This window comes from Macaca mulatta, chromosome 12 (genome assembly GCF_049350105.2).
Source record: "Macaca mulatta isolate MMU2019108-1 chromosome 12, T2T-MMU8v2.0, whole genome shotgun sequence".
Taxonomy (NCBI): Eukaryota; Metazoa; Chordata; class Mammalia; order Primates; family Cercopithecidae; genus Macaca; species Macaca mulatta.
The window spans coordinates 114,617,342-114,640,877 of NC_133417.1; the positions used below are offsets into that span (position 1 = coordinate 114,617,342).

General features: G+C 35.3%; 1 protein-coding gene across 20 annotated transcripts in view; it reads left to right on the forward strand.

Moving 5' to 3' along the window:
* The window catches only part of MAP2 (microtubule associated protein 2), a 315,941-nt gene that overhangs the window by 33,053 nt on the left and 259,352 nt on the right, over nt 1-23,536 (forward strand). For 4 of the 20 annotated variants that reach the window (XM_077957477.1, XM_077957491.1, XM_077957479.1 and 1 more), the window contains exon 2: nt 16,079-16,162. The exons of the other annotated variants lie outside the window; for them this stretch is intronic. The gene's annotated coding sequence lies outside the window, so the exon portion shown is untranslated. The remainder of the gene's footprint in view (nt 1-16,078; nt 16,163-23,536) is intronic. 20 annotated transcript variants of the gene reach the window in all.

Here is a 23,536-nt window from a genome sequence, read left to right on the forward strand (position 1 = left end):
GATAAATTGTTGTCATTGTAGGAATCTTAGGGAAGTAAATTGGTGGCCCACTTCTTCCAACACACACACATGTACACACACACACACACGCACAGATCAAAAGAAATCAGGTGGATCACTTTAAGGAGAACCCCATTCCACTTATAGGTAATCATTTTAATCACAGTTAATATTTAGTTAGTGTTTTACTGTATAAAATGTGTTTCAATACCATTATTTCATTGAACATTACAACCTGTTTTGAGGTGGTAGTTATTCCTTTCTTGGTTTTACAGATGAAGATATTAAGAATCGTGAAGGGCATGAATGGTTTGGCTATGGCAGCTACCCAGATGAGCTTTCGCATGGGTATTGGCTCGTCTTTTCTGCACTTTCACTGAGTCTGGCAAAATCTTCCTAAATTACCTACCACCTAGTCTGGAGAGGTACCTGTTGACCTATGTATCTTATCTGGGGAGCAGTGAACTAGCCGCTAGAAAATGACTGCATACATGCACAATTGCATCCTATGTTATTGCCTATTTTTGGAAGCAGGAATGATACAGTACAAAAATGGAGGCCTAAGGAAGTTCATTCAGTTTAGATTTTTTGAGTGAATGGGATACTTTGGTATAGTAGAAAGAATATTCAATTGGTGGTCATATAATGAAGCTCTGGACTGCAACTCTTATGAGTTCTGTGACCTGAATATGTAGCTTATTCTCTCTGAGCATCAAATTCCTCATCCATTAAAAGAGGACAGGGATATCCACTATATGTACTTCATAGGATTGTTGGAATGACTAAACTCTATGCATCACATGAAAGTTCTCTGAAAATGGGAGGATACCTGAGAAGTGTTCTAGAGGTAGGGACATGGAGATGGGGAATTAGCCCAAGTTGTGTCCTATTAGTGTAGATACCTGAGTTGCATTGCCATCTTTGCCTTTCCTTCTTAAGTTAGGATGGTCCAAAGTGAACCACAAACCATGGGCCACAATATGCTACTGCCCTTCTCAACCACTCAAATGAATTGCAGCTGTAAAGGAAGATATCTCCACAGTGTGTTTTTATCTTGATTTTATTGGGACTGCCAAATTTTTTTTTTGTTAAATTTTAAAAGGCTGCACTATGTTTCCAGTATTGATTATTAGTGTGTCCTGAGCATTGGGATAATAATACAAATAAGTAGGTAATTTTTTTTTCACTTTGGCAGAACTCTCTGCTGCTAAAATGCCAGAAATCCCATTTAATAAAGTAGAATCATTGTAAAAGGCTTGGCTAGACTCCCAGAACAGGAGGTTCCCCAGTGAGAAACCACCTGTTAGTAAAGTCTTCATCACACTGTTTGGAGTCACAGAAGAACGTAAATTACCCAGAGGAAGCAACACAGAGGGTCTGGAGGGAAATTACCTCCTTCCTAACAACTCAAAGACTGGATAGTTATACCACTATTGTATGAGTGGTTGCATTCCAACTATACCCTCTGTAACTAAAACTTTTCAGAAAGGAACTGTTCTAGGGATAGGGACATGGAGGTAGAAATAATATCGAGAGCAAAGGAAATGGGAAAACTGAGATTAAGATTAACGCCAACCAAAATATGGTCCATGCAAAGTAATTAAGTAACTAGAACTCATTCACAGTAAGAGGTCAGGCTGCCCATTGAGAAATAGTTGAAATTGGCTAAAGGGGATGGTCACTGTATTTGAATAATAAAGCAACTGGGAGTTTAGGAAATGTTAAGATATTTTGGATTTTCTCCAGCATCTGTGTTGTTTACCTCTAATCACAATAATAATTCATATGGGTAGAGCTCAGTATTTCCAAACCTGAATCACACAGGCTGCCTCCTGCCCATCAGAAGTCCCATAGAAGTGTTTGAGGCATACAGTGCTCCCTCCACCTGCCTGAGAAGCAGTGAAGGATACTGGTTAAGAGCATATGTTCTGGAGTAACTTTGTGTAAGTGCTCTAAGCTCTTTATACCGTAGTCTTTTCATATGTCAAGCAGAGATGATACATATATGTAGCTCATAGGGCTGTTGAGAAGATCGTATGATTTTTAATACATGTAAAGTGCTTAGAAAGGTAATGTTATCTGACAAATAATCATCGAACAAAGTTGAATGATAGGGACATATAGATCAAGCTATTGCTATTTGTGAAATTCATTTTACCTCTGTAAGACATTTTAATTTTTTCCCTAGTATTCTGGCCCTTTCATGCCCAGTATATATGGGGTACTAATTAAGAGAATGAGTTATGCAGTCCAACTGTTTGTGTTTAAATTATGGCTCCACTCTTTATTAGCTCTAACCTTGGGTATTTAACATCTCATGACTCTGTTTTCTTATCTATAAAATGGAGATAATACCAATCATATAGTTTTGAGGTTGAGTAGTGAGTCAATGAAGTGAGACATGGAAAGTCCTAGAACAGTGCCTGGCACATCCTAAGTGCTCGTCCAATGCTAGCTATCATGATTATTATTATTTTCCTCTGGAACTCACTTTTTCTCCATAACTGGGACCACTAGATGCTCCCTTAAAATCTACCCCTTTCCTAATATTCAAGACGAAGCCTGGCCTAAAGTTAAAGATCCAGGAACACAACTCACAAGTCTGTCTCAGCAGTGCATCATCCTGTTCTGCCCTCCAGGCAGATTCAGATCTTGGTGTCTAGCTCTCATATGTGGGTTTCTACTGTAATTCTTTTGTCCTGATTTCTATTCTAGCACTCTATGAAACACTCCCGGGACTTTTCCATCTGAGGTGCTTTTCTACTGCCTTAGAGAACAATCACATTACTGAGATTCATTGGCAAATCTCTCTGATGTGCACTGCCTACCAGGCCACCATGCGTTTTTTTGATTAGTAGCAGTTTGGGAATTGCAGGCCCTAGTCCTCATGCCTGTAGGACTGTGCTAGATATCCTGTAGGTCTTGGACCCATCATGTTTGACTATTCCATGGAGCTTCTACTCTTAGTACTTGAAACCCTCCCAGGACCATGGAGAGTCTCTCCAACTCTTAGCCCCTTTCCTTGTCTTTCTTGCCCATCAACCACAACCTCTGATGAGCAAATAAGGCCTATTGCTAGATTAACTGATATTCTATGAGTCCAACCTCCTTTACAAAACAAATACTTGGAGATTCAACTAAGTGGAGTAAAATTTTTCAACTCAGCACATAAATTATTCTGTTTAGAAATTATAATTCAGTTTTTACAAACCTATTTTAATTTGTGAGTACAAATGTGACACTTCATTGTGTGTGTGCATGTGGACATAGTTTCCTCAATAAATTCTGGAATTATCATTTTCATGAAGTAAGAAGTATATAAAATAGATGAAGAAATTGGCTGTCATAATGTATGAAGATTACTAATATCTGACTAACCGTGTTTACAATGGCGGTCTATGTCAGCTATGCCTATTCAGAGGAAAACAACATAGGTGGTTTTAAAAAGAACAAACTTGTTATTTGGGGCATGGGTATTGGTTTCATAAGGTAGACATTGGCCCTAGAAAATCATTGCAGTGCAATAAATTTAGTGACTCAGGTGCCTTAGAGCTGAAAGAGAAAAAAATCCCTTAGTAATTGGGATATGGGAGAACTAGGAGAAATGATCTTCCCTTTCCCTTTCCCTTTCCCTTTCCCTTTCCTTTGCTTTTCTTTCCTTCCTGCCCTTCTCTTTCCCTCCCCTCCCCCCCTCTCCCCATCCCCTCCCTTCCCCTCCCCTCCCCTTCCCTGCCCTTCCTTCCTTTCTCTTTAATTTTTTCTCTCTTTTTTCATCTTTTAACTAATTTATAACAAATTTTCTCTTTCTCCTGTTTGTGGTAAGTAGAATCTTACTTTGTGGGTAATTTAAAAATGGAAACTTCTTTGTTGTTTTTTTGAGACAGAGTCTCACTCTGTCTCCCAGGCTGGAGTACAGTGGCATGATCTTGGCTCACTGCAACCTCTGCCTCCCGGGGTCAAGTGATTCTCCTGCCTCAGCCTCCTGAGTAGCTGGGATTACAGGCACACACCACCACACCCAGCTAATTTACAGGTGCGTGCCACCACACCCAGCTAATTTTTGTATTTTTTGTAGAGACAGGTCTTCATCATGTTGGCCAGGTTGGTCTTGAACTCCTGGCCTCAAGTGATCCACCTACTTCAGCCTCCCAAAGGGCTGGGATTATAGTAGTAAGCCACTGTGCCCAGCCAAAAAATGGAAACTTTGAAGATATTAACTTGTTTCACTGAAAAGTAAAAATAAAAATCTCATTAAATACTCCAGAAATCCTGATTATTAATTAAACTTAATTATTACTACCATAAAACTATTCACAGTGGTTCAAATTAAAAATAAAGCATTTGTTTAAAAATCTGTGCTCTCCAAAATTAACTACATGACCATTTGCATTTGAGTTAAATAAATGTAATAAGATTTGAAATTTAGTTACTCAATTGCGCTGCATTCATTTCAAGTGCTCCAGAGACACATGTGGCTAGTGGCAACCATGCTAGACAGTATGGTTTCACATAATTTTATATTGGATCATTGCAGAAAGTTTGACTGCATAGCGTGGCTTTAAATAATTCCTGTTTAAAATTTGTAGTTTAATAGATTCTTTTTTTTTTTCTTTTTTTGGGATGGAGTTTTACTCTTGTTGCCCAGACTGGAGTGCAATGGCGCAATCTCAGCTTACCGCAACCTCTGCCTCCTGGGTTCAAGTGATTCTCCTGCCTCAGCCTCCTGAATAGCTGGGATTATAGGCATGCGCCACCACGTCTGGCTAATTTTTGTATTTTTAGTAGAGATGGGGTTTCTCCATGTTGGTCAGGCTAGTCTTGAACCCCTGACCTCAGGTGATCCACCCGCCTCGGCTTTCTAAAGTGTTGGGATGAATTAATTGTTTTTGTTGTTTGTTTCTTTTATCTCTAATCTTCCAATATTTCAGCCTCTTCTTTTGCCACTGTTCTGGTCTGTTGTATTCTCATTCATCTCAGTACTCTTACACATGATATTCCTCTGAATTTCCCTTTTTCTTCTAATTTTTTTCTAATCCATGAAATTTAATCCAGATATAGTCTGGCAGAAAACTTTCCCAGGCCTTTACTCTCTGGTTTAGGTGCCTTTAGCGTCTAAGGGTCTCAGTAGTACCTCATGCTTATTTTATGAGTCATCACATGTATCAAAACTGTATTTTAATTCCTCTCCTACCTTGAGCTGCTTTATAAAAAAATCTGGTAAAATATATTAGTGTTATTTCAATTCAATTTTTGACAACTATGAAACATTTTGTTCCAGTTTTCTTTTTGAGAATAAATGTTGGGAGAAAAGGGGAAATTGGTGTTTGAATATGAAAAAGAGAAATAAAATGGATGGCAGATGGTTGGACTTTTCAATTAGGCCTTATTGGGCAAGATCAGGAAAAATAAAGGAGGTAAAAACAGGTTTCAGAACTGCACTCCAGTGGTATCCTTGAAAACTGAGCCATGTGTAAAAAGGACAGTGACTTTGTCATGGATTTATCACAAGAAGACTTAATGCCATGGACCTAAAAATATTGGACCAGAGGTTTGAAAAATACTTAGTTATTCCAATTAGGTTATTTATAGGCAACCACAAACCTTTTCAGGCATGCACACTACTTTGTATCTCTGAGAGCTCAATAGATCCTAGGAGCTGGGATCCAAGAGACAAAAAAAAAAAAGTCAAGTCTCTAGTCATGCAACTGAAAAGCATTGACCAATTAGAAGACCACGCCATGCTTTTACTTTGGATGTTCTCTTCCACAAATCTTTTACCAATTATTGCTATTATGGTAGCAGTAATTAGCTATTAAACTAATCTAATTATGACTAGTTTAAGATGCATAGGATATAATTGATTTAGTATTTGGTTAGAGTTATGTTTTTGATTGCTTGGGTTTAGTAAATAAATATATTGCAAAGACATCATTTAAATTATAATGTTCTCCACTTAGTTTTAAGATTTTCAGTTGTAAATAATCTTATAATAGTGGCTTTTGGGAGCCCAACCTCTTTAAATGAAAAGGGATTTTTGTGTAATTATCTGTTTGTATGCCTGCTCTTCTGTCAACTCCCAGCAAATGTACACACACACACACGTACACACAAATACGTGCACACGCATATGCATGAACAACTTGAAGACATGAGTGTGTCTTTTATTTATGGATCCTCAGAATCTATCTCATGTGGTTATTTGTTAAATGTTGAGATGAGAAAAGGCAGGAAGAGATGGAGGAAAAAATGGCAAAAATTGTTTCTATACTGAGTCCTTATAGTATCATTCTACAATTATAAGCTTGCTCTAACCACCTCATATTTGTTCTTTAATTAATAATATGGTCTTTTAAAATTTGTTCTGATAACTCATGCTATTTCTAATTTGTTTTATTTCATACAAAACTATAAAAGTCAACTTCTTACCATTTCTTAACTTGTCTCACGAAAGTGTTCCTTTGGAGAAGTGTCCCTGCAGTGCTTTCTGGTCTGCTTTTAGGTAAGGTCTGACTTCTGCCGCTAGAGGCCTGAGAATGTTTTTCTTCTTTTTTTGGTCTCTCTCTCTGGGGAGGAAGCAGCTTTCAACATATTCTTTCCTTGTGAATTTGTAAAAGTTGAAATCAAGGCATGCTTGTTAGTTAGTAATTATAATTCTTATATATACCAATGAGATATAATCATAATACATTTACAAAGAGAAATCATAAAAATGTATGCACTGAAATTCACTGCCCATATTTCACATATGAGGAAACTGGAATCTAACCTAAATTGCCCAGGATAAAAGGGTAAAACCTGAGTTATAACATTTTAACTGTTTCTAAAAGAAATCATTGAAATAATCTATGGTAGTTGTCTAGTCCCATTTTCTTTTTTATCTTTGTAGATGCCTCTTTGTTGAAAGTTTGAATGTTGGTAAAATACTATTATTTGCCTGAGTCAAATTAGAGACTGTAGATTCAGCAAAGTAAGGGAAATTGTTGGTGTAGGGATTGCCTTTTAAACTAGCTCTCAGTCGCTAGATTTAGAGTGGTTTATATAGTTTTTGACATACAGACATCTCCCTCATTCTGAGACATCTAATTATAAACATGACAAATGTTGTAGGTGTTCAGATCACAGAGTTTAGGAATGACTAATGGATGACTGGGGAAAATTAGCTGTATTACTGTATTATTTTTCTTCATGAACAGATCTGTTTGCCGTAACAAGTCCAAAATTTCAGACTGTGCTCTATGCCATCCCAAATGCTTTGAATGATTGAAATGGTTCACTAAAATAGATGATTATATGTTAGTATAAAGAAAAATTAGCTTGTCCTTGTGGACATAGTTTCAATGTTAGTCTTTTTTTTGGAGGAATTAGCACAGGTACTTTGAAAACAATATCGATTATATTAGGAACTCACAACCATCTATTTCCAACTCTTGAATTAGTTTGATAAAAATCTCTACATGTGATTAAAGTAATGTCAATGAAATAATTTAGATTTATTCAAATTATACTACTTAATGAAGAATACATATTGCAGTCAGGCCCATTTTTGTAACATTATTAGGCAATATTTGCTGTTTGGTGTGGGAGAGTTTGAGGACGCTTGAAGGTGACATTGTTTCTGTTTTCCTGAAAGAATGAAGCTGGAAAACAGTGATATTACTCTACAGATATTAAACTGTACATGATTGGCTGATTCCAGTCCAGCATTCAATTAATTATACTGTATTTATCAGTAACATATTAATAATAAAATTGCTTAGGTTAGAAAAAAAATCAACTTCTACTAAAGGTTACAAAGAATGGATTTTAAAAATACCTAGTTATATTATAAGGTCATTAAAGACAACTAATATAGTTTTGAAAATACAATGACATTAATTAAAATTGCCTGTATTCCCTCAAAACTGAAATCATCTCGTAACATCTTTCTTAAAAAGTGTTCTTTTTATTGTTGGTGTAATTATACTGCTGTGTATGTATATGTGTATGTGTATATAGGTATACTCACACATTCAGATAATTATAATTGTGTGTGTAAATATATACCATTCTGTATCCCACCCTTCTCATGTAATATAATAAGCTTTCTTTTCAATGCTGCATGCATCGTATTATAGGAATAGACTATGACCATTCCCCCGGTGTTGGGCATTTTAGTTTTTTCCAAAGGTCATGGATTAATAAAATCATAGAGCTGGAAGGAGACTTAGGGAAGATTTAATCCAGTCCCTTTCCTTTTATAATTAGATTTTTATGGTTAGGACTAAGGTTTTAAAAAAAATTGCCTGAGAGATTATTTTATTTTCTTTAGGAAAATAATATAAATGACATAGTTCCGGAAATACTTTTGTCTTAAAAATAAGTAAAAGAAAAATAAACTAAATCAGTCAAGGCACATTCAAAATAGAATAAAAAATGTGCATGAGTAATCTATCATTGGAGTGAGTAATATATCATTTGCTATAAATATATTTTCACATTTTAAAAGGCAAAATAATTGCATATAACTTTTCTAGTTTCTATCATTGTAAGAGGAGGACACACAAAATATGGTATTGCATGAAAACTGGAAAATAAATTTCTAGTCTACTTTCTCTAAAAATTCTGAGTTAATTTCATGACTATATAGAGTGAGAACATGTTGAAAAGTAAACCTGGGTTTTAAAATTGTTTCCATTTCAATAGTCTAAGTTATTACAAAGAACAATAATACTTTCTCCATTCTAGGATGTAACCACTTGGCATTTAACTTATTTTTCATTTTCTTATATTTGTTCACTACACTATAATTTATAGCCTCCATAGCAGTTTAAATGACAATTTGGTTAGCAAACACCCTTAGGTCTAAAACACATGTTAGTTCTTGAGAGATTTCCCTTCGCCTCTTCTAGTTGTGCAGAGGTGTAATTTTTTTAATGGATATATCAATGGGCTGTGCTTCATTTTCCAAAAGCACTGTGATGGTGAAGCCAAGCCTCTAAAAGATCAAGGCCCAGATCTTCCTCAGGTTTCACCTTAGTTAAGACTGTTGCACAAGGAGTCCAAAGAATCCGAAATGCTGAAATTTGTTCTGGGCTATGAAGAATATTTCCTTACCAAATGACCCAAAGCTATCATTGAATTATGACTTCAAGTATGATCAAACATTTAGCAGGCTGGTTTGTGTTAAAGTCCCAAGACACTACTAAAGAAATGATTATTTAGTCCAAAGAATCATAAACTGTAGGTTTGTCTCAGTTTCTTACAGAGTAGAATTTGATTTTATCAGCTATTAATGCCTACATTTATCACCTAAGAAAATGGAATCTCTAGTATTAGCTTTTGATTAAAAGACTCCCTACAAATAACTGTCTACACTTACCACATTCCTTCAATAAAAGTAGCTCTAATCCATCCTGAATACTTTTTCTAGACTGATTTTTCCCTAAAATGACATTTGGAAATAGATATTGGGAAGTTTACTTGCCTCTCTAAGACTTAGTTTTCTTATCTGTAAAAAGGACTAATAGTAGTATCTTCTTTATCGGGTTGTAGGTTAAGCAAATAAAGTGGCTGGATCACATTAAATATCCAATAAATAGCTACATTTATCAAGGACCTACTAGGTACCAAGTACTTTACATAATCATATGATGGCAATAATACCCATTTTTCACACAAAGAAAGTAGAACTTTGGATGGCAACTTAATTAAGAGATAGTGGAGCAAAGATTTAAGCTAGCTTGGTCTGAGTGATTCCATGATCTAAATGCTGCATATTTCTTTCTGCATGAAAACACTTAAAGATAGGGAATACATTTGTTTCATAAATAGAGGAATTGAAAACAAATTGTGGAGTTTGTCTAATATCATGGCAGAAAGCTAAGAAAACAGTAGAAGATCGAATTCTTGACTCTTTCTTTCTTTCTTTCTTTCTTTCTTTTCTTTCGTTCGTTCGTTCGTTCGTTCGTTCGTTCGTTCGTTCGTTCTTTTTTGAGACGGAGTCTCGCTCTCTCTCCCAGTCTGGAGTGCAGTGGCGCGATCTCGGCTCACTGCAAGCTCTGCCTCCCGAGTAGCTAGGACTACAGGTACCCGCCACCACGTCCGGCTAATTTTTTGTATCTTTTAGTAGAGATGGAGTTTCACCGTGTTAGCCAGGATGGTCTCTATCTCCTGACCTCGTGATCCACCACCTCTGCCTCCGCATGAGCCACGGCTCCAGGCCGCCACTTTCAAAATAGAAGAGCTACCTGGTTCTCACTGGATGAGAGGGACTGAAGACTTGAATTTCTGTCTTTCCTCACTATCCCCTCTGCCATGTTCCTTACTAACATTTCCAGTTGCCCAGTGGCATTTTCTCTTGAGTGTTCCACTGCTACATTAAGCTCAGTATGTCCCAGTCAAAACTTGTCACCTCTTCCACACCTTCTCCGTCTTGCCGAGTTTTCCTTATTTTTAAGGAGAACACTTCATACCCATGCAGCCACCCAGACTCTAATTGACAGAGCAAAAGCTTTCTCTCACCCCCACATTTAATTTGTACAAATTGTGTCACTTATTACCTTTGCTGTGTCTTCTTTTGGACTTTATTTCCACCTCACTTATTCAGGCCTTCTGTCCCTTATTAAATTAATTGCAACGACCTTTTTCCTGGGGTGTTTCTGTTCAGTTTCTACCCCTGTCATTTTGTCCTACATAATATACCACCAGAAGATGCTTTCCAAATTCCATCTTCTGTCCTATCACTCTCCTGATTAATCATTTCTGATGTCTACCCAATTCTTAAAATATAAATTTCAGCTTCCAACAACATACCAATGAGCGCTACTTAAAATATACTTTTTTAGATTTGTCTCTTCCTGCTACTCCCAATCATGGCCCTGAATCTCTGGCCAGCCTGGAATGATCTCACCATTTCTCACATACTCTTTCCCCTTACATTCTTCTCATCATCCCTTTGTTATGCTACTCTTTCTCTGTATTACCATTTTGATTCTGTTCTACCAGGTAAAATCTCATATATGCATTATTCCTAAAGTATTTTATTTCTTGGCATTTCTCCTTGGAGTAGGAATTGTTTACTCTTTCTTGTCTAGATTGAAGAGGCAAGAAAATGAAGAGAATAAGAGCATGGACTCTGCGACAGATCACCAGGGCTCAATCTCTCTTCTCTACCACTTACTAGCTGTAAGACCATGTGCAGTTTCTTAACATCCCTTTGCCTCAGTTGCTGCATTTGCAAAATAGGGACAATAATGGTACCTGTCTCGTAGGTTGGTATGAGGATTATATTAAATATAAAGCACTTGGAACAATGCCTAGCTCATATGAAGTGCTACAAGAAGTTATTACATAAAATAATTAAGAATTGGCTGCAGCAACTGGTTTATACTTACCTTATGACAGAGATCACATTTTATGTCATGTTATTTGCATGCATGTCTTACCTAAGCCTGCTCAGTCCCTCAGCCCTAATTTGAGAATGAGATTTTTGCTTTTTTCATTGTATTTTCCCATGGTGGGGTGGCACTTGATTCTTGAAAAATTCAACTTTCATCTCGGTAGTTGACTAGTCCATTCTCAATAGAATTATTCTAAAATTTGGGCCAGTTTTATCTGATCATTAATTTTTTCGCATCTCTCCAAGTAGGCTAATTTCAGTTTTTAGAAAACTAAAAAGTCTCATGGAGGATTTTTTCAGTTTAGTGTTTCTTTAAGCACACAAAGCCTTACATTCAGTTTATCAAGAGTTTGTCACTTCAACACTCAGCAACATGAGTCATGATTCTTATATTTTTGCAAACTGCACCAACAGATAATGATATGGTACCTTTGGAAAGAGTGTTATAGACTGCATCTAATTTAACCATATGGATATCTTTGATCTGGATATATATTACCCTTAGTAGGTGAGGAAGCAGGAGGCAGAGGCACAGGGCAACCAAGTAATGTTGATGGGACTGCTCCAGTGCCTGGGGCCACCAACATGTGGGAACATTTCTCTGTGACTCTTAACTTCCAGCTTCCAGGATAACATTCAAGATGATATATCAGGACCACACTGTAAGTTTATGGCTGAGCCAGAAATTGAACCAGGTCATGAAATCTTATTAATAAGAACCAGAGAGTTAGAAGAGATTTGGGGAATCATCTTGTTCAATTGTAAATGCGTGAATCCTCTTTAAACAGATTTATGACCTGAGCTTATTTGGGCCTTATTTGAATTCCTCCATTAGGAAACTCATTATCTCTTGAGTCAGCTTACCCCATTTTCTCATTGCTAGATGGAACTTCTTAGTCTCAGGCCATAGCTTGTCCTGCAGTTTTCACTCATTTGTGTAAGTTCTTCCCTTAAACTAGATATAATATGTTCCATTATCTTCCATAAGATGTTTGTTCCTGGTTGCGAAGACAGATTCCATGCCCTCCAGTGAGTCTTCTTCTCTGGGCCAAAATATGCTTAGTTCTCTAAAACATTTCTGATATAACTTTTTTTTTGTATTTTGTTTTTTAAAAACACAAAAATTTCATTTTGGGGTGCCATACTCAAGTAAGTATATGCATAATCCACTTTTTTTGGTTAATGATTAATGTGCTCTATCTTCTTTCCATCTCCATCTTGTTAGGAAGAGAAGCAATGATATGCTCATTCCATCCTTTATCCTTTCTTACTCTCCCTCTGCACCTGCTGCAGCCTCCCTTCACAGCCAGTCAACGTCTCTTCCTTTCTGTCTTTGTCTCTCATACACACATCCCTCCATACACCCATAGGAATGTCAGTGCCTTGGTTCCTACTCAGGCTAAGAATTATCTAAGCAAGTGTAGTTCATTCTTGCAGGCTAGGTGTTATAAAAATAATTTGTCTTTCAACCACACACACTAGGATTTGAGTTCTAGCATTGCCACTTACTAGTTATGTTTCTCTAAGAGAATTATTTCAACTTGATGCACCTCCATTTTATCAACCTACAAAACTGAAGTTATAATTCTTGTCACACTGGCCAGTATTGACTGTTAAGTGAAATAGTAAATGTGAGAGTGCGTGGCTCACAATAAATACTCAAGAACTACTTGTTTCTGTTCTGTAGGTCTACATTCTCAACAGCCCACCTACCAGTTTTATTATGGTTTGCTGCATCAAACACATATGTTTGCTTTCAGAACTTAGTCATCCATATTTGTTTAATATAGTAAATCTTCAATGTTCAAAATTAGTATAGCATGTTTGAATTTAAACCCTTGTAATTGAAAGAAGTGAAAATCCAAACAGTGCTTTGGGCAAGGCAAATGTTGTGCAGGAGATGATCATTAGAAACAGCTTGTCATGTACATGCACAGTGCCCCTTGGCACTGTTTTAAAAGTGGGAAAGAAATGGTTTTACATATGGCAAGGGATCTTGTGTATTTATCTAGCCAAGCATATTATTAACGTGTCTTCTTTAGCAGTTTGAGTTTGTGCTATGCTGTAATTACACATACATCTCCCCCCTCAAGGACTTCTCTTCTGCCTTACTTAGGAAATTAAGTAAAATATATATATATCTCATATATATTACATATATATTTTTATGTATGTATAATTATATATAATTAAATATTTTTTCTACTTTTTCCTGTATTTTTCCCCTGTAAAATAAGTGATGTCACTGAACTGCATTGGGTAAGGGTAAAATCTCATCAGAAAGATGTCCGGTCTTTGTCATCAAAAGTTTCTCAACCTCACCCCCATTAGCAGCCACTGCCCCTGGTTGTTCTGTCTCCATCATAGCTCCCTTGCACCGTGTGCTTTCAATTCTGAGGTCATCTGGGGCGCTTGGTTTGGCTATACTAACTCCCAAGTCCAGCTTCTCTGCATTAATATATCTGGATTCCAAAAGTAAATACTGAAAGGGAACACCTTCTTGAGGGCAAAAACCACTTGCATGTCATCTTTCCCCATTCATCTTCTCTAATGAACACAAACACAGTCTTGCTTTTGACAATGACTTACTGTTTTTCTCGTATCTCCTGAACATGCCCTTCAACTTGTTCTCCATGTTGGAGTAGACTAATTTTGGAAAAATACAAACTTATCAGTATTCATGTCCCTGTTGAAAGGTCTTTAGTAGCTTCCCATTTGTCTTCTGGTACAAAGACAAATCTTTCCATAACTGACATGGTTCTGCATGGTATGACTCTTGCTTATTTTCCTAGTCTCACTTATACCATTCTCCACATTGCCACATTTTACCTCAAATACACCATGTTTCTCTTTTCTAAGGCAACATGCATTTTCTTCTAGTTCACATTCTCACCCACTCTCCCTCTTTCTGGTTAATTCTGACTCATCCTACACAGGAAGGGAATCCTTATTCAAACTCCTTCAGGTTCCTTTGCCTCAGAATACTCACTTCAGGTTTTAATTATGTTAAACCTATTAATACCTGTCTTCTCTACTAGACTGTAAGCCTTTTGAGAATGGGAACTGGGTTCCCAAACCGACTGGTTTTGGTCACCATGATATCCCCAGTGCCTAGCATGGTGCCTGACATGCATTTAGTTATTGACTTGTTAAACAAAAGTAGGTGCTGCTATGGTAAGGGAGGAATATTAAATGGGTTTTGACCATTAACTGTTCTAAAATTGTAGGTAAATTTGGTAAAGAAAGCTATTATTTCAAAATTAATTTACTAAAAGTTTTTAAGAACAGTGGGAGCTTTTTAACCTAGTACTTAAATGATTTTTCTCATGTTCCCGACCCTCCCCTTAATAAAAGAATAAAAAGGAGGGAACATGTTCTACAAATACTTTATTTATATTTATTTTCTCTTATTTGATATATGTTATTACCTTAAAAATGTATTTCTTTGAGAATGAAAGGTTAAATTAGGTTTTAAAATGCCAAATAAGGAGAAATTTTAATGATAAGATCAAATATATATAAACCTGGTCTCTATTAGTAGGAATTTCTAGCTTTAAAAAGTCCTAACATAAGGACATGAAAATGAGATACTGTACTTTTGCTGCCGTGTTGAAAAGATAAATAAATCAAGTTTTATGGTTAAAAGGAGTTTCACAGCCAATTTTGCTATTCTCTTCACCACCACTTCATCACAGTGATTTTCCATAAGGGTTAATATGCTAGATATGTTATGAACAGCTGACAATTACATATCATATAACTACTGATTTTTTAAACAATCAATTTTATTTTGTACATATGAGGTTTACAACATGATGCTATGCTATACATAAAAATAAAAGATGATTACAATAGTGAAACAGATTAACATATCTATCATCTCACATAGAAGCTATAGATTTTTAATTTTCATTTGGAGCCCCTCTGGGATATTGTTACTGATGGCCTTCAGAGCAAGTGTGTGTCTGGGCCGTTAGCCAAGGATTTAAGTTGGTGACTAGGTTTATTAAGGAGAAAATGGGTCCCTTAGGATTGTTGAAGGTATATAAACACCAAGCTGAAAACTAGAGTCAGAAAGCTGTTGAAGGCCAAGGTACTTGGCTTCCTGCTTCATTTCCACCAGAGTTCTGAAGGGTATAGCCAGCCCTGGGTTATGTTGGAGTTGTGAAGTGATACTTAAAAAGCTCATGGCCAGGTGAATCTCAGGAAAAGTGAGAGCTTGCAGTCTGCTTTTTGTTTTCAGAAGATTTAAGAGCACAATTCATCAAAGTACTGACAAAGGCTTGAGTGTTGAAATACCTCTTTGTGAATGAAAGAAAGAGAAGTTAAGTACTAATGACCAAAGACCATTTGCCCCCTTAAACCTTGAGGGAGGAGAAAAAAAAAAAAAACAGGATTGTGTAACACAGAGATGAGTAGTTAGAACTACTCAAAAAAAAAAAATTATTGTTGTCACTGAAATTGCTTAGTCATTGTTTTATATCCAAGAACAGTCAACTGTGAGTTGGTACAAAAGCGTTATCCTATTTAATATAATGCTAGCAATGAATTAGAAGGAAGTTTAGAGATCTTCTAGTCAAGGCTGTTTTATAGGAACGAACATAAGTGGATTAGCAATTTTCAAACAAAGTACAGAGATTTCTGATTGCTGTTATGTATATATTTATTGTTTTTACATTCTTCTGATTCTTTCAACATCAGACCAACATCTTTGATGGCTACGATTGCAGTCTGAGCTCCAGGACCAGGATGCTACTCCTTGGTGACTTCATACCCTTCTTAAAAGTATGTCACAAATTGTCCTCCCCACATCAACTATTACTGCACTTCCTGCTTAGTGTTGTGCTGTATTTTGGTCTGGTCTGTCTCAAGTACCTACTGGCATTCCTGGAACCAAGTTTGTTCATCCATAAATCCCACGTTTTACAGTGATTGTCAGGTTATTGGGGGCAAATATTTATACTTTGGTGAGAACATAAGTGGTAAAAAAGTGGTCTGTGCCTTTCTACTCAGTGACTTTTAGAGGATTTTACTTATGAGTAGAAATGTTGCTTTCCTTCATTCTTCTTAGTATTTTAATATAGATTAACTAAATAATGAAAATCCATTTGTTAAAGAGTTAAGGTCTTGAGGGTAAAAAGTCTACAGCAAGACCTAGGAGGTAGAAGGAGGTATAACAGCATATATATTTAAAAGTTTTGCTTTTATCACGTATGTTTTCATTAAGAGATCTGTACAATTTTATGTTGTGATTTGTCACCCCCAAGTGTCTAAATTTTAATTTAAAATTTTATACTTAGGGATATAGAAACAGATAAAGATAAAACAGAGATGGGTAGTTGTCTACTCTTACAGTTTTGGCCTACCAGGCAAAAAGTTACAGGAATTATTAATAGAGCTCTCTAAAGTGTTTATGAGACTAGTTTGTGATATATTTAATAAATACCTTAGATATGAAGTAACTAATGAAAAATTAGAACATAGGAAACAGAACTAAAATTATTTATCACTGTCTTAATAGCACCTTATTAAAGAATGACTAAATGCATATTTGTATCCTTGTATTTTACAGCATATATTTTTTAAAAAATTATCACATATTACTTCTTAAGGTTTCACTAGGAGAAAATGTGATTATTTCTAGCTTACTGTATTTATTTGCCTTATGCAATCTTTGTCTATTTCTGTGTGGTTTCACCAGTTAAGGATCTACCCCACAATGCTCTACTCACATTCCACAAACCTGATTCATGTGGTTTTCTAACATTGAGCCGATCTGAGGAGGCAAACTTTAGAAATAGTACTTATTACCTTAGATGCTCTCTATAGTGGTTAACCCAAGGGGAGCTTGAGATATGGGCATACTGCCAGCTGTTGAACCGAAGCAATTTTGGCTACAACTGATTTGTGGTTTGATCTATGCAAATGTACTTAACTTTGGTCTAAGTTTTAGGAAGTCACTGCAATTCATTTGAGCCAAATGTGGTAAGTGCCTAAAGACAGTGACTTTACTGCATATGTTTTGTCAGCTGGATTTTTTTTCTTAGATAGTGAAAGTTATGAGTCCTTTGTATAATTTATGTGTTACAGCATGATAGAAAGGCAGTTATATCACTTTTTAAATAATTATTTATTGCTTATTCCATCAGCCCAGGAACAATGCACAGTCTATAAAAAAGGATTGTCGATGCTGGTTTCTGGCAAATAGTATTCCATTACATTCTAATATAATAGTATGGACCATTATATTCCATATTCTCCTGCTTTGATCAGTATTGTTATAAGAAAGAAAGAGAGAGGAGAAGTATATTATATATGAGTATGTGTATGTATTACAAAAATTAACTGTGCATATAAATAACAAAGTATAACTTTATTACATCACAAATACTAGGACAAGCAGGTGCTACTTAAAGCTTGAAATGGGTGATTTTCAGGCAAATAAAATAAAATCCTATTTTACTACACAGTGAGTAAAATACATGGAGATTGTTACTACATGCATACATGTATACAAACAACTTAAATCTATAAATAGGCATGAGGAAAGCATATATATTTTTCTCAATTCAACAATATTATTTCTGAATCCAATTTGGTCATGATTTATCTTCTCCTTCCTGCCAGAGATAATTTCAAATATCTTTTTCACTTTTTGCAAGTAATGAGTTTTCACTCTAATATTATTCTTGATTGGGTGAAAGCATTTTTTTCCTACCTAATAATTTTCTATGTGTATGAAGAGGAATGAGTTTAGCTCCACTTCTTATCTTAATCCTGCAGTCTGGAAAATTGATTTATAGTTATATATCTTTAAACACAATCTGTTACACTAAAGTAATTTGCTCCTATCATGAAGTTTACATGAAAATGGTAACATCCTACTGTGTGTTATACATGTACACAAATCACAAGTCAGTGAATGTAAAACCATCTTCTAATCAGTTTTTAAAAATGCATATTTGTAAGATTGTGTCTTTATTCACGGTAAAAATATATAAACTGTGTATAGAATTCTCTTCTTGTTTTTATTTATTTAAGCCACTGTATACAACTCTGAACTGAAAGGTCAAATACTCCCTTTCATCTCTGCTCAATGCAATTATCCTGAAACTACATTACTTTATAATATTAGGGCAAAACATAGTATTTGAAAAAATAAAAACATTTAGAAATAAATGTTTAACAGAGATATTACTATTTCATCTAAGGGTACATATGAGAGGGAAAACCTCATAAAATGTAAAATCAGAAATTATATAAAATAGTGAAGTACAGCTTAGGGATCAAATCAATATTATGTTCGAGTAGGAAATAACCATTTTTTGTTTGAAGAACAGGCAATAAAAAATTCAACCTATTTGAACTACAGTTCTGTTCTATTAATGTATCAATTCTAAATAAGCATCAATCTTTGTATCTATATATTCCAATTTTAATGCATATTTGACTTTTAACACTATGTAATTATGTCAGCTTGTATGGAATATATTTATAGTACTTAATATATTTATAGTACTTAAGTACACTGGGTCACCGTGTAGCAGTATTCCAGAACCTTCTATGAAGGTCTCTAGAAAAACTGTAAATTTCTTTTCTCTAGGAAAAACTGATGGGAGGTCAGTCGGTACATGCTGAATGTTTATTAGACAAAGCTTTCCATTTCTCTCTTTCAGAGAAGACAATTTTAATACAACTCAAAATGCTTTTTTAATTTTAGATTGAATATATTTTATTATACTGGGAACTTCTCATCTCAAAAAAAAAAAATTCCTTATCATCCAGAATAGAGGAAGATGTCTCTAGAATAAACATTTAGAAAATACTTTAAAAATGGGTATGAATTTTAAGCCAAAGCCTTCTCGAGAACATGATTGTAGATCCTAGTTTTGGAAATGAGAGTTCTGTCCATCTTAAAGTGATAGCAGTCACTTAGAAGATCTGTTGACCTCTGACATAAGATTGTTTCCTTTACTTTGGAATTAAACATCTCAGTAAACCGATGCTGAAGAAAGAGATCCATTTACAGAAAGTGGTGAATTAGTCAAACCTGTAGTAGTCCTCCCCACGATTTGTTTTTCTTAGTTTTTTTTTTTTTGTTGTTGTTGTTCTACTATACTTATAATTCAGGCTGTAATTTAGGAAATACACTGCTATTTGCCACTAGCCATCCTGAAAGTGAAGTATGGTATCCTGGTCAGAGGCCTATTTCCCTAATGGTGATTAAAACTGGGCAGAAAGCCCAATGTAATAAAGCAGACTCCAAGCTTTTTCACCAACCTTGGTCTGGGAAAAGCAACATTAGAGGTTTTATGTCTTGAAAAATGTACAACGTCCATATGATTAAGTGCTCTTCATTTTCTTCTCAACCTCAGGGTGCACATTCAGGCCTTAGTTGTGCCAGCTGTTCTCTTAACCCATCACCCAAATATTGCTTTTGAATATAATCTGTCTTGACACAAAGCCTTTTAAGTTTTCTTTATTACAATTTATCTTTCTTATACTAAATTAAACTTCATTTTCTCATTTGAGAAAAGTGAGCTCTTTGGAAAAAAATAAAAACAAAGATTTTTTTATTCTGCACATGTTAAGGCAATTCCTTTTTCCTGTCTTAATTGAATTCGGTTAAGCATTCAAAACCTTCATCACAAAGATTGGCTGAGCTATTTTTCTTTTTAAACAATGCCAAGTCTTGTTGGCACCCATGACGAAGACCATACTGTGAGAGGGCAGGCTGCCAGCAGGTTTAGCATTCAAGTCCACAGTTTGATGACGTCTTCCCCAAGCTTCATCAAGAGTCTTGCAGCAGAGCCACCTTGCAGGCCATTGGTGTGGGTACTGTACAAGTGTTAGTTTCTGTGCTTTTCAGAAGATTTGGAAACAATGAAAGTGATCCATTCACTTTTTCATATACAAAAAATTAATGATGGAACTGGGAAAGCTGAGTGAAGTGTATACCATAGCCTGGGCCACTTTTGCAACTTCTTGTGAATCTGAAACTATTTCAAAAGAAAACATTATACTGAAAAAAAAAGCCATAAAAATGAAATATGAAGAAGCCACACTGTAGTACATAAATAAGGCTCTATTAAAAAAAATTTTTAAATGGCAGAATAAAGAATACATCATGAATTTTTTTCTTTCCATTGCTTTAGCCACATGTGTGAGAAGCTCATGCTATTCCTAAATCCCTTTACAATTGTCTTTAGTAGAGGGCACAATAAAGAACATTAGGCTATTCTTTAACCAAAGGGAAGTAATTTTAAGTGGAAATTTAAGTCTGTCTTAATCTCCACCTATGCTTTCTTCTCTTTACCCTACCTCTCTCTCCACTTCTCTGCATCCCTTCTAACATTTTTCCTTCTTTGTCTCTCCACTCTGACAGTTCTGGTGTTAAAAATACTAAAGGTTGAGTGTGGTGGCTCCCGCCTGTAATCCTGGTTACTCTGAAGACTAAAGTGGGAGGATCACTTGAGCCCAGAAGTTCAAGACCAGCCTGGGCAACACAAGTGAGACCACCTCTATACAAAACATTAAAAAAAAAAAGCCTGGTGTGGTGGTGCATGCCTATAGTCCCAGTGACTCAGGAGGCTGAGGTGTAAGGATGGCTTGAGTCTGGGAGGTTGAGACTGCAGTGAGCTTTGATAGGGCTACTGCACTCCAGCCTGGGGGGACAGAGCAAGACTCTGTCTCAAAAAATAAAATGAAAATACTAAAAATACTGCTAGATTACTCTTATTCTATTGTATTAAGAAAGTGCTACTTGGGCTAAAGTTTTGTGGCACCTCATTAGGATCAGTTAGGTGTGGGGAAAATAGAATGAAAAACAAACAAACAAAAAAATTCTGGTAAACATATCATTATTGCTAGTTACCTGTAAGAGAATGACATCAATTTTAGTGGTTAGGAACCCAGCCTCTAAAATCAAGCAGTCCAGCTTAAAATCCCAATCATGCTCTCTCCTGTGACCCTTAGCAAGTGACTCTCTGTGCCTAATGTCGTTATCTTTAAAATGGAGATGACCATAATATTATCTACCTCACATATTTATTTTTAAAACTATGTGAATTAACACTTCCAAAGAATTCCCAGCATAAAGCAGCGCTCAGTGATTATTAGCTTAATTATGTAATTGAAGACAAATGTTTACTACTGCCAACTTTAAAATGTATCTGGATATTTGAAATACAGTTTACAAAACTTCACTATAGAAGAACGTGAAACAGGAGCAGTAAGAGATAACATGGTTGTGTCATGGACACCCAGCACTTCACAGCTGCTGCAACTCTCCTGTTGCAGAGTCCACTTTCTAAATATATGTAGGGCAGGCATACATAAATAATTTAGGTTTTTGATGTTTATCATACATTATTAAAATACCAACTTCTAGTGACTGCTATTTTCAATTCGCTATGAGGTTCCACATTTTTGTTTTGTTGGTATGTCTCCCATTTCCACTCTAGATTTAATTATCTAAATAGAAATGTTTTAATTGATGTCCTGTGATATTTGTTTTAACTTTGAAGGAAATTGCCCATATTTTCATGTCTGATGAAAATTAAATAGCCTGTATAGATTCTTCCAGGGTTTGAAACAACTTTTTTAAAAGGTGTCTAACATTTACCCAGTCACAGAGTTTTATTGGCTTGCCTTCATTTAAGTAGTTTTATTTGTTGAGAATCAATTAAGAAACGGTTTTAAACAATGAATAAAGTAAATATTCATATCTTATGTCTTAACATATGTGTATTCATTTTCAAGTTACAAAAGCAAGTGATATTTTTTCTTCCATAGTTAGACTTCAACAAACATGGAGTATTTTATACCATGGAAAATACATTGGTTTCCCTTTTAATATTGATCTATTTTTTCCTTATATGGTTGTGCAAAAGACACATATCTCTCCTTTTCATTAGATTCTGTATTTAATTAAAATTAACTAAAGAAGGGATTTTGTGGGGTTTTGTTGAAATTGGCATAGGAACCTGCTGAAATATTAATATTCTGCATCACCTATATAAAATTTCATTACCAGAACTTCATTGACATTTACATCATTCTATTAATGCAATTATATTTTGTCATATTACTATTTGCTTAATAGATAGGAACCATGATAATAAAGATAATTTTTTGATCAATTGTCTAGGGTTAGGCAGTAATAAAGAATGAACAGGAAATCTGAAATTCAAAATACATGGTAGTTACATTTGCTTCATTAATTTCTAAATCTTAAAGTAACAATGTTGATTTCAGCATTCTCAGAACCAAGGGCAGGATATATGAATAAGTCAACAAATTATAGAAAAATTCAGAGATTCTGTAATTAAATGCAGTATGCCTGACCCCTGCCTTGAGATAGAAAATAGCACAATTTTGAACTACGTAAAACAATATTTTTAGTCCTGTGTTCTATTACTAAAAATAAAAATGTCAAATAAAAATGTAAAGTTTTTAAATTAACATTTTATAAGACTTGGTAAATTATAACTTTCTTCAGCCTTAGCAGATATGATAGATGAACCTTTTTCAAATTATGCATCAAAATAAAATTGAGTTGCTAGTAGAAAGCCCAAATTATTTTGCACAACTGAGCCTATAAATGTGTTTTACTGCTACTGTTTCCCATGTTTTACTTAAATAAGTAACATAAATTTGTTTAATTAAAGTGTGACAGTTTGAGCTGCATTTGACATTTGTCACAATTTTCCTCATCATTCCTTGCCTAATAATGTACATACTCAAATAGCTGATAGGCTTCTAGCTAAAAATGCATATTGACTAAGAGTAGTTAATATGAAATCACTAGACTGTCACTGTGTCAAAGAGGGAGAGCTTGATAATGTTCTGCCAAGGATGAGGGTCTTCCTTAGGAGAATGATAAATAGAACTTTAGAATATAATAATGTAGTCTACTAGACTAGTAGACTCCACTTAGTACTACACCCATTAGCTTTATTAACTGGGACTTTTTATTCCTTTTGGAGGGAAACTACTAGGTTCTAGTTTACACAAGGAACAATAAGGTCATTGTATACTTTTTCTTCTTACACATTTAATTTTGAATAGCATTGAATTTCTGGCTGAGTCTGTGGATACCTGGAAAAAATATTTAAAGATGATTACAAGCTCGCATTGCTTTATTTGTTGTTGGAATCA